The sequence below is a fragment of the Lepisosteus oculatus genome, chromosome 12 (assembly GCF_040954835.1).
Source record: "Lepisosteus oculatus isolate fLepOcu1 chromosome 12, fLepOcu1.hap2, whole genome shotgun sequence".
Taxonomy (NCBI): domain Eukaryota; kingdom Metazoa; phylum Chordata; class Actinopteri; order Semionotiformes; family Lepisosteidae; genus Lepisosteus; species Lepisosteus oculatus.
The window spans coordinates 10,337,708-10,350,590 of record NC_090707.1 but is presented as its reverse complement, the minus strand read 5'-3'; the positions used below and the strand labels follow the sequence as shown (position 1 = coordinate 10,350,590).

Below are 12,883 nucleotides of genomic sequence, written 5' to 3'. Positions count from 1 at the left end.
GTATCAATGGTTTAATCAACTGAGCCACTCAGTCTCTTTAAGGAAAGTTAAATACTACAAAACTAGACATGAGCTCTAACAGAAAAACTAGCCTTTCAGCTTTGCCTGTAGTTCATGGTTTTCTTCCATACAAGTCTAACCCAAAAAACTTTCTGTATCAATCAATCAAACTGCTGCTCTGTACATCTTCAATTATATTGTGCTCTTTTTACAAAATTGAAAGCGTACAGTATTCCTACAAGCTGAAGTCTTTAAAAATGTCATGTCTCTCGAGAGAGGTGTCGTGCCTTTTGTAACTGATAATGTCTGATACATGGATTGCGTTCCCTTAAAACAGAATTGAACACATTATCTAGGATCTGCCAGAGGTGTCATTGGGTAATTGTGTCAAAACATTGAGTTTCTGTTGAAAACTTCTATTGAGTTTGCTAATTAGCAAGGGCTATGGCATATTTCCTTCTAGAACTTCAGCAACTGACCTTTAAGAGAATGTCAAGACTTTTAGCTGATGCAAACGAAGAGAAGTGGGTACTGCGTTCTCACAAATTTGAAAGTATTCATTGATTTTAAATGATTATGTATCAGCTCACAATTTGTTGCAAAAATGCTTCACGATATAAAATATAAAGTAAGTGCTGTAAATGCAACAAGAGAACACCCTTTAAATAAACGCAGCTAATGGTGGCAAAAAAAGCAAAAATCCAAGTTTCTCCTAGTGACCAACCACAGACAATTGGATAAGAGTTGACATTAGCTGAACAGTAGCTTGCAATTTAGAAACCAGCAGTATACTTAAAGGGAATGCCAGGCTTGGTATAATGAAGCAGTGCTGCTTTGGTCTTTTCTTCAGCAATGTTGGAGATCCAATTAAATTGCAAACACAACAATATTTCAATCGCACCTCAGCTGATTTTTGCTTTTCCTTTTGGCCCTTGAAAACGCTTATTTGGCATTTAAATTGCCAGGTTGGCTGATTTTGCATTGATGGATTTGTACAGTATGGTAGATCCTAGTAGCCGTAGGGAAATAATCATGTCCAAGAATGGCAAAGTGCTTTTTAATGTTCCATGGGACATGCTGATATTAAGATAATGGAAAAAAAAAACTGCAGCACGAGACCATAAAAACAAGAAGGATAGAAATACAAAACACTACCTTAATATTTTAACATGGGACAGCTTTAAAGCAACCAGATATGGTTAACCAGGTATGATGTGCCATGTGAGACATATTGAAAGTTGTTTTCTTTAAAGAATTTTAAATCAGAACTTTTTACCTCATTTTAAATCTCTAAAATAAAAAAGTAGCAAAGATATTATCTTAAAACTGAGACAGCTATGGAAAGTATTTTGTTAGTTGCTTTTCATGCTGTGTTGATATTCTTGGCTGCAACATGGTAATCACAAACTGCTTTTCATATATACTGTATATTGCAGTGTTCAGTAAATGTATTCCAAAATTGAAACAGATCAAAACGATTTTTAAACCTGATGAGAGGTGGGCTTCAGAGATAGATTGCAGGGGTAGAAATGCCACACTGCTTAGACATTTCTTATACTCAAAGCTGGATTCTGGGGTCCATGGGAACTTTAGGACAATTCTTAATTTGATGTTCTCTCCAACTTTTTTAATGAAACTTTCGGCTGCATGTGCTGTACACGAGTCAGATCAAACATTGCAAGAAAACCTAATTTAATGGGTAAACTCTCTCCAACTTTGGCATTTAACATGCACCTAGAAGATTTACTGTAGTCAACATGCAATGGTTCTTGTGACCCACTCCACAAACGGGCCTGAAACGGACGCTCAATTCAGTACCATTTTTATAGCATTTATAAGCTGATTGCTAATTTGCCTTAAGAATATACATCATCGAAGGCAATGAATTTCCCCACAGCCTTTTTTTCGGTGGTTTTGATTGTTTTAGACTTTTTTTGGTTTGATTCCCTTTTTTATATCTGATGACTCAATGACTTCGGAGACAGATTGCAGGATTACTCTGTTGAAACACCACTAGGGTTGGGGCTAGCATTCGCAAACTGCTGAGACTTTTTTTCACTCTCAGTGCTGGATTCTGGGGCCCCTGGGAACTTTAAGACAAGTCATAATTTGCAGCGCTCTCCAAGCACCCACCTCAGCAGCAGTCAGTTTACACCAACAGTTCCACTATCCAACAGACCAGGTGAAAATATGGGAAATCATATTTAAGATTAGGATTTGAGTGAAGATAGGAAGATTGAGAGTGCCTAAAGAAGAATTACAAGACTGGAAATTCAAAAAGTTTGCAAAAACTGTCAGAAATGACATGCAGAATTAATATGGTAAAAATAAAAATCAATTTAAAAACCTGCAGAAATAAAATAAATATTTACACATGAGACTGTACACAACATGGCGCCAGCTTTTCATTCAGTTTCCATCAGAGAAAATTTTTCTATCGGAGCCAATTCTCTAGGCTTGTCTTGCTACGCAGCACTGACGGATTGGAGCAATTAATAATAATGTGTCACAACCATTTGAGAGCCTTCCACATGCAGCTTGAGTAATCGGATTTTTTTCTCAGTATCACAGTCCAGATTTATACTTGTCTCAGTAATGAATTAATATCCTTTTGCTGCCATCAGAATACCGAAGCAAATGGATCCATTTTCTTTTAGTAAATCCAATGAATGACCAGGAAAATATGGTGAATAATGCTGGCATTCAACTTATGAAGTGTTAGCTCCGTCATTTAGTCAGGCTCAGAACCCATCTTAATAATTAAGTGGTCCACTACGTGTTTTTATTAAAGTATACAAAATACATTATATAATTCTATATTATATTATACAGTAATTATAAAATTTAATATATATCTTTAATCTGCCGGGTTCAGGATTAATGTGGCTACACATTATGTATGCTTCAGTGCTGTTCTAAAATATATTATTGTCATGTTTTATATTGTATGGCTGTATATGAATTATACATAAAAGATTACCCGATATGAAAAGGAATACATTCGTTTGTAGGGTTGAATTTGGGTGTAGCCTGTGCAGCAGAAAGAGCTCCTCATTGCTTCTGGTTAAAGAATAGAAGACACAGACTGTTTACTGGTTTGTGCATGTTTAAATTTATCATGAATAGTACAACAGAAACTAAAGGCTTCATTCTTAATTATTTCAATGTAATTCTTATTTGCTTCATTTGTAAATATTTGCAATTTGTGCTCACTTACAGAATTGGTGACCAGTCTATAGATTGCTTAGATCTTTTAAATACTGTATTTGAGCAGTAGTTACAGATTACTGTGATCTGAGCTGAGTTACTGATGGTTGATAATAGGGACACTGGAGGGCCACTCTGGGAATGGAGTGTCAATGACAAAATGCAATCTGTTATTCGTTTAACCAAAGAATGCAGCAATGTATTGTAGAAGCGTATACATATTTTACATAACCTTTTTTATCAGAAAGAGTTATAAGCTTAAGTATAAGAATGTGATGAAATGGAGGTATGTGATGTGGGAGAAGAGGTTTTAACTAAACTGTAGTAATGTTAAGATTCTGTTTAACAAGAATTTTTGGACAGATTGCTTGAGTAAAAAAAAAATCAGCAGATGAACGTCATAAGCATACCAAAAGACTGAAGTGACAGTTTACAACTTCATTTTGTTGTTTTCTTCTTAGTATATAACAGGTGCAAACTTAGCAAAGCTGTAAATGTTTCATGAATATCTCCCGTAATGCTGTAGACATGTAAACACAATGACCAGGTTTGCAATTGATTGCCTTTGTCACCTGTTATGTTAGGAACAGGCTAGATAATAAAGTTCATTGGTCTCTTGACATGCAGTTATTGCAATCAGGACTGGTGAAAGGAGGAGAGATAAGAGCTAGAGACACAGGGAAGAGAGAAACAGACAGCACCAAATAAAGCAGGGGATAGAGTGGGGGGTGGGAGAAAAAATGATAGAAGACAGAATGATAAACAGGAGGAGGAGGAATGAGACATAGGAAGAGGTCTTCCATTGAGTTGCAGAGTTTATAAATAATTCCATATCATGTCTGAACTAGGAGCTTGGCAGGTAACTTGGCAACAACCTATTTTGGTGATTAGCAATGACTGAGCTTGTCAACTATGAGGCCATGAATCTGTGGTGGATTTGTGGGGGTTTGATTCACACACAGTGAGCCAGAGCTTTTTCAACATTTCAGCAGCAAACTGTCAAGAACGCTTTTTAATTGACACAATGCACACAGTGACACAATGCACACCCCCAGACTGGACTGACATGGATGAGTAAAAGTAGAGTTAAAGTATGCTCTCCACAGCCAAAAAACACGGCAACTGCTCTACTTAAATAGGGGATGAACTTCAGCTTATGATTAACTATGTACAGTACATCTCTATTTACTGTTATTTAGATATTCTGAAGCATCTCAGTTAACCTTGAAACAGCAGCCAAAATGTATAACAGCAGGATTGTGTTGTTTGAAGGTGAGATCATAGCTGCCGAATATTTAAGGGTAGTTTGTGAAATACCCTGCTGTTTGTTTTCCTTAGCTCTAAAAGTGAAGCAGTTGGATGGGGCTGTTTACAGCACCCAGCAGGGCCAACCTTTCACCAGAAGCCAAGCAGAGGCTAGGTTAATCAGCCAAGTGAGTTTGTGATGCCCAATAGAAGGTACAGTACACGCATAAAAGCTCATTAACGATCATTATTAACACTTCCTTGCTGGCAAGGCGAATACAGGAAGCAGGAAGTTTGAATTTGGCACTTCAAGAAAAGGTAAAAGAAAAAAATAAATACAAGCAGCACACTGAATCAAGAAAATTATAAGTTTGATTATTAATAAAAAGAAAACAAAAGACTCAGAAATACGTTTATGGAAATTGTTTACTCATCTAATTAAATACCTCAAATAATATCCCATCACCTTTCCATTAAGTGTTTATTAATAGCTTGTTTGAACTGTGTAAATTATTATACACTTATATTCCAATTAACCTTTAATTAAAGCAGGACATAAAGTCTTCACTCATAATTGAATATCTCTGTTTGTAAATTAATAATGATTTATTGCCCTCTAAACGGATAATAAATCACCAATTAATAAATTGGCTCTTGCACTACCATGAAACTTAATTATTCAGCTATTTAACATGGAACAATATTTAATCGATGTAGTTACAGAAGCTATTTTGGTTAGAACCTCTATAAATATGCACTTTATGCTTTCATCACCTGCCGGCAGGAAACTGAAGACTGCAGTCCATTATGAGCTAGATCCCTCACGTTGGAGGAAGTATTTTCACAGTGGTCTCTACTGGTAAGAAGCTGTGGTTGCACAATAAATCTCAAAACATAGCTTGCCTTGCAAAGTTGACCCTTCTGCGATGCGCCAAAATTGCTCACTGGTGGGTGCCGGTGACTCAAGTTTCAATTTAACTTTTAAACTAAGCAGAACATTTACAGTAGTCTTTTCAGCTGTTCTGCTGGTGCCATGTGCAAGCCCAAGGAAATGCAAATATTAAACATGTGGCTTGATACAAAGAGGAGAGACTTATGGGCCCTTTAGGTGTTGAATTAATACTGCACCTACAGTAACCACAGTATGGAATGCAGATGAACCAGTAGGTCACTGGAGGGCAGAGAGCATTTAACAGGCCCAATCTGATAGAATCAAACTTGGAAAAAAAACCATCAGGTTCCACCATCCTTATATGTGTATAAGGTACTATATTATAGGTACTATAAGAATAATACGTAAACAAAGGAATTCAAGGCATTTGCTTTATGGAGTGACTATATTATTAAATGAACTAAAACATGGCTAGATGAGAATACTAGAGATTAATATCAAATTAATGATTACACATCCTTTGAAATGGCTAGGTAAATAAAATATATATGATATATGTTTTGAAATCAAAGATTACATGAAAGCTAGGGTACTGAAGCAACAAATTACCAACTTTTACCATCTATATGGGCTACACACCTACTGTAATTCACATATGGGCTTAAGTAACTTACTATATAATAAGATCAGGGGGTTATGTAGGATAGGTACTGTACAATGACATTAATGGCAAAATCATATTTTGGCATATAAAAATGAGGACTACAGAAGCTGAATTGAATTTGATATAATTGAAGTGGTTTATGTATATAAATAACATTATACAGTATATACAGTGGTGTGAAAAAGTGTTTGCCCCCTTCCTGATTTCATATTTTTTTGCATGTTTGTCACACTGAAATGTTTCAGATCATCAAACAAATTGAAATATTAGACAAAGATAACACAAGTAAACACAAAATGCAGTTTTTAAATGAAGAGAAAAAAAATCCAAACCTACATGGCCCTGTGTGAAAAAGTGATTGCCCCCTAAACCTAATAACTGGTTGGGCCACCCTTAGCAGCAACAACTGCAATCAAGCATTTGCGATAACTGGCAATGAGTCTTTTACAGAGCTTTGGAGGAATTTTGGCCCACTCATCTTTGCAGAATTGTTGTAATTCAGCCACATTGGAGGGTTTTCGAGCCTTAACCGCTTTTTTAAGGTCATGCCACAACATCTTAATCAGATTCAGGTCAGGACTTTGACTAGGCCACTCCAAAGTCTTCATTTTGTTTTTCTTAAGCCATTCAGAGGTGGACTTGCAGGTGTGTTTTGGATCATTGTCCTGCTGCAGAACCCAAGGGCGCTTCAGCTTGAGGTCACGAACGGATGGCCCAACATTCTCCTTCAGGATTTTTTGGTAGACAGCAGAATTCATGGTTCCATTTACCACAGCAAGTCTTCCAGGTCCTGAAGCAGCAAAACAGCGCCAGACCATCACACTACCACCACCATATTTTACTGTTGGTATGATGTTCCTTTTCTGAAATGCTGTGTTACTTTTACGCCAATGTAATGGGACACACACCTTCCAAAAAGTTCAACTTTTGTGTTGTCAGTCCACAGAGTATTTTCTCAAAAGTCTTGGGGATCATCAAGATGTTTTCTGGCAAAACTGAGACGAGCCTTTATGTTCTTTTTGCTTAGCAGTGGTTTTCGTCTTGGAACTCTGCCATGCAGGCCATTTTTGCCCAGTCTCTTTCTTATGGTGGAGTCATGAACACTGACCTTAACTCAGGCAAGTGAAGCCTGCAGTTCTTTGGATGTTGTTGTGGGTTTTTTTCTGACCTCTTGGATGAGTCGCCGCTGCGCTCTTGGGGTAATTTTGGTCGGCCGGCCACTCCTGGGACGGTTCACCACTGTTCCATGTTTTCGCCATTTGTGGATAATGGCTCTCACTGTGCTTCCCAATATAAAACCCCCAGAAATGGTTTTATAACCTTTTCCAGACTGATACATCTCAATTACTCTGTTTCTCATTCGTTCCTGAATTTCTTTGGATCACAGCATGATGTCTAGCTTTTGAGGATCTTTTGGTCTACTTCACTTTGTCAGGCAGGTCCCATTGAAGTGATTTCTTGATTGAGAACAGGTGTGGCAGTAATCAGGCCTGGGTGTGGCTAGAGAAATTGAACTCAGCTTTCCGAAGATGTGATAAACCACAGCTGATTTATGTTTTAACAGGGGGGGTAATCACTTTTTCACACAGGGCCATGTAGGTTTGGATTTTTTTCCCCTTAATAATAAAAACCTTCATTTAAAAACAGCATTTTGTGTTTACTTGTGTAAAAAAATAAGAAATCAGGAAGGGGGCAAACACTTTTTCACTCCACTGTATTTAGGAACAAGTAATAGATTTATTCCATGCTGAAAAAAAGAAGAAAGAAAACAATGTTTCGGCCGTGGAGCCTTCTTCAGGTGTATATATATATATTACATTTTATATATATTTATATGTATAAAACATTTTAAACAAGTTTCAAAAGTCATCTACTTGGGACCTTATTCTTATTCACCCAGGGGAGACTAGGTGGCTCTGTGGCTAAGGATCTGCACCTGTGGCTGGAAGGTTGCCGGTTTGCATCCTGCAGCTGGCAGAGGAATTCTACTCCGTTGGGTCCCTGAGCCCTTAACCCCAGCTGCACCGTATAAATGGTTGACCCTGTGCTCTGATCCCAAGCTTCACTCTCCCTGGCTGTGTGCCTGTGCCTCTCAGGGAGAGCAAGCTGGGGTACGCAAAAATACATTCTTAATACAAGAAATTGTAGATGGCTAATAAAGGTGGGTAGCTGTGTCAGCATGCGTAGGCTGCAAAGGAACAAGTAATAGGTTTATTCCATGCTGAAAAAAAGAAGAAAGAGAAAACAACATTTCGGCCGTGGAGCCTTCTTCAGGTGTCACGAAACGTTGTGTTCTCTTTCTTCTTTTTTTCAGCATGGAATAAACCTATTACTTGTTCCTTTGATGGCTAATAAAGTGATCTATCTTATTTTTTTTAAATGATCTACACAGAATAAAATGAGTAGATGTTGTAAAAGCACTGAAGAATTGTGATGTGTGATGTGATGTGAAAAATTTGATGTGTACATTCAATCTCTATAGGCTGGTTTATGATTTTGGAAAGTAGAAAGAATAAGAAACCTAGGGGAACAGATGAACACAGTCAACCTTACTCAAGAATCAAAGCAAGATGGTTATACTTCAAAAACACTTAGGTGTTTCAATCTTGACAAGATCCAATGTGAATTTAAGAGCCTGGGTCTTTGAATATAGGACCCAAAATGTTAAAGAGTTAAAACTCTAATTTATCATACATCCTGTCTAGTAAAAAAGACAAATCTGAAGGAAGAGAGCACCTCACAGATTGCATGAAAAGATCACAAGATCCAAAGATAAAAATGAAGTAGTATGGAGAGCTGCAAGCACCATCGAGAAAATATATTAGAATTACAGAGAGAAAGACAGAAAAGAACACTACATCAAACACTAAAAATAATGCAAACATTTTTGCAATGCTATAATTGTATAAACAAACTAAAAGGTCATGAAAATAGTCTGAGATAATATGGGATTAAAACAAGAAAGATGAAAAAGAAACAGGAAGTGCTACATGAATATTTAATGCAGGTCTGTACAAAGGAATATGTCAATAACATGCCCCAGGTTACAAACAGAGCTCCACCAGTTTTAAGTAATTTCAGCATAACTGACACAGAGGTCCTATGGAGACTAGAATGATTTAAAACTAATAAATCGCTGGTATGTGCTGGCATTTTCCCAGTCCTACTTAAGGAATTGCGGAGTGTTATTCATAGACCTTTAACTAGGTTTTTTCAGATGTCACTAAGGACAGGAGCTATGCCCACAGATTCAGAAAATTGGAAAATCATTTAATAAAAAGCGGCCATATGTAGTTTAGAACTAGAAAACTACTGGAAGGATTAATCTTAATTCTTTTACTGGTAAAACTAGCTAGCTAAACTTCAATAATATTTACAAACTATTTATATATGGAGGAAGTGACGTCAGAGTGAGAAAGACCGTGCAAGCCTCTACTGCTACTACTGAATTACAAACATTTCATAATATATCTGTAATATAACAACTAACACTCTTTTATATCCCCTTTTTCTATTAACTACGCCCTTGTCGATTGACTACGCCGAATGCAGAGAGCAAGCTCGCTTTTCATCGACCAGCTTAGGCATTCAACGTCTTCTATGTCCTCATTAAGACAAGGCAAGGAAGCATGCAGTAAGCATATACTGTATAACATACCAGAGAGTCTTTGGACTGTGGGAGAAAATCAAGCCATCAGGAAAGAGGAAACCCAAGTGAACACAGGGAGAATGTAGAAATTCCACACAGATGCTGAGATAGCGCAGGGCCCCAGCACTGTGAGGCACCACTGCCAACTACTGTCCCACCATGCAGTGCACTAATACTATTAGTAGTAGTATAGTAGTATTGTATAATGTTAATTTAAAATTACTATTAAAAATACAGGTGTATGTATCAGGGCCACTGATTCATCTAATTTTTATCAATAAATAAAATTCTAGTACAGTTTATAAACCAGTTACAGTAGGTTCACAAATGATTAACAAATAGGAGGATTAGCTCTTTGACACAGCAGAACACTTTTTTTTACATACAAAGTTGTGGGTACAAGCTACTAGGATGTGTCGACAAAGCTGACGCCCTAGATTCTTTCAAGAAAACAGTTAATTGATATGACCATCAAATTAGCTACTGGTAGCAAAACAAACTAGACCCATTAACTTGCTCTCAATTGTCATATTTATTAGGGTTTTATTTATGCCTTACAACTTGTTTTCTACAAATCTCTCATTATGAGTTCTTGTGAATTTAGATAAAGGGTAAAATCAACTAGGTGACATGAGTAGATAGTTTAATTTAACCAATAAAAGCTCAATGTAAAACACAAAGCCCCTGGCCCTTAAGGACTGTTACTCTGGTCCTCTGCATTGGACTAATGATGTTCACTCTTGATTCAGGAGAAGCCACAGGACCTACTGCTATTTATCATTGCAATTTACAGTAGCTCTTGATAACTGAATCCAAACAATTGATTTACTGTAACTAGTCTAACTTACCCCTGAACTTACCCTGTAGTTATTAGGGATGTAAAATTCCTATTTAAATCTGCAGTACAGCTCCACAAGTGCAAATCACTTCCATCGTGTAACATTAAGCATTAGGTATGGCAGAAGTAAATCAAAAGAAAGCACACTTAAATGGCACTAAGTGCCCTTCATCAGAATTAAGACAGACGGCAGTGTCCTGGGTTCAGGACTAGACCCATGCATGCTGCCAAACTCCCAGGGAGTGCCCTTAACATCTGAAGGGCTTTTGGCCAGAGAGACGAAGGGAGCTGCTGCTGGGCTGTACATTGAAATGTAAATTGCAACCCAGCTGTAGTTTCATCCCACAGTCGGGTATTCAATTCCCTGTAATCTCTTTCCATCACAGCCCCTGCAGCCTGAGCAATGGACTGGAACATGGAGTGGAGGGTAACAGAGTAAGACGATTCCTGTTACAAAGCCACTTGCTTGTTCAAGTTTAGATGTAAGCTTTGTAAAACATAAAGTGTCATGTAAAAGCTGTGGACAAGACAAAAAAAATGAAGCTGTTGTGGAAGCAGTTGCTTAGATGAGCTCTGACGGTGTTCGGATATCACCGACTGTGGGTACGGTACGTCACTGGCTTTGTTTGCTTTTCAGCGGATACTTGGGCAAGAAATGCAATACAAGTTTTGAATGCCACAGTCAAATTAGCGTCCTTCTTAGTTTATAATGGACTGTCCTGTTTATAAATCATGGTCATCATCTTTTTCATTTTTGAAGCCTCAAAACACCTTCCCTTTTCAAAGTTATGATAGGCTTTTCTGCTCCGATTTTAAATTTAATTTATTCCAGAGAGATCAGAAGTGTAGAGTGGACCACTGACATTTTAATTATCTCCATCCGGGATAGAGCCAGTGAACTCATCTATCTAGATGTGCCATGTGCATATCTCCACCTGAATCATATATTCCTATTTTTGCAGAAACTGTAAAGAAACTTATGCCTTTGTGACAAAAAACTTCAAAAGTATCCTCCTTTGTAGAATTCTAATGAAATCTGTCATTATCTCTCTCAATTCTATGCTTATCTTTGTCAGCAACAGTATTTTGATCTGGGTACTCTTTTTTTAGAAGTGAAAGCCTCTACTGTGAGTGTTTTGGAGCACAGAAGTAAATAACTGAACAACTGGTAGGTTATATCATCTTTATTTTTGAGAAACTTCATCTAAAAAGATTTCTACCATGGTTGTAATGAAGGAGAAAATCTAAAATCGAGCTTGGAAACCTTCCACCCCTATATCAGCTGTGAATTTACCCTCTTGCAATCTCTCCCAAGACATTAGAGTGCCTTATATTCAGAGATAGATCTGTTTTGTCAACAGAGCATATTAACTTTGCAGTGTTTGCTTTATCTGCTGCACACCCAGGCTTATAGATTACTATCTGAACTGATAGATTGCTTTATAAAGTCCTGTTATGGGTTCTGTGGCAAAATGGGAAAATAATTAACCCTAGTGTAAGTGATGAACCTCCGCATCACACCTGTACAGTTTCTTTCATTTATCCATCAGTTTAAGAATTTAGAATTAAATATGTACATAGTTCCTGTACAGTAAGTGTACAGTACTTCATGCATGCTATTGCCTATAAACAAAGTAAGATTACAGAAGGATGCAGAAGGAACCACCATTAACTTAAATTTTTTGTACAGTGTATTCTTTCACAGGTCTGTACTAAATTATACTATAGGATTATATATTGCCTTTTCTGTCTGTACAGGTCAAATGTTTTTAGATTTGTTCTGCAAACACTTCCGATAAACTTTTAGAGTGTCTTAGAGGGTACATAGGGGAAAGTATATTTACTGTATCTGTTACATATTCACTCAGTTCAAGACAGCATTTTGTTCTGGATTTTTACCTGTCTTCCAGTGATTCCTGCATCCACACAGGGGAGAAGGAGACATGTAGACCAGTGCCTCTGACATGGCCACGAGCAGAGTTAGCCATCTTTGGATCTGTTGGAAGCTCCACAGTGCCTAAAAGGAGAGAGAGGATTGATTAGAGGAGAAATGTATCTTTTGGACAAGAAGTGCTGTTTGCCAGAAAATCAAGACAATCCTGGACAACTAATCTCAACTGTACCCCAGGGCTACTTCGCTAATTGTGTTAGCAGATGAAGTATCTACAATAAGTCATAGGAACAACTGATATAATCACACATGCCCTGTATCACAGCTTAATGTGCTTTATTATTGTGACTAAGATTTGTTTTATACCCGTAGTCCTTACCTAAACTCATTTGTATAGTATAGCTACACTTTCTTATTAAAATAAAGCGATATTTAAAATTGGTTGGGTCAATTCAAAGTTAAAATGAGTCAGCATGCAGATAGCAAAAGAAAAAGAA

General features: G+C 37.3%; 1 long non-coding RNA gene across 2 annotated transcripts; it reads left to right on the top strand.

Annotated features, from left to right (window-relative positions):
- The first annotated feature begins 10,892 nt into the window (after positions 1-10,892).
- LOC107078767 (uncharacterized) lies at positions 10,893-12,810 on the top strand. 2 transcript variants are annotated; one of them, XR_011191316.1, is made up of 3 exons: positions 10,893-11,098; positions 11,606-11,663; positions 12,406-12,810. It is a non-coding gene; the product is annotated as an uncharacterized lncRNA (long non-coding RNA). The 2 variants fall into 2 exon arrangements; XR_001479743.2 differs by having other exon boundaries at positions 10,893-11,103.
- The last annotated feature ends 73 nt before the right edge of the window (positions 12,811-12,883 follow it).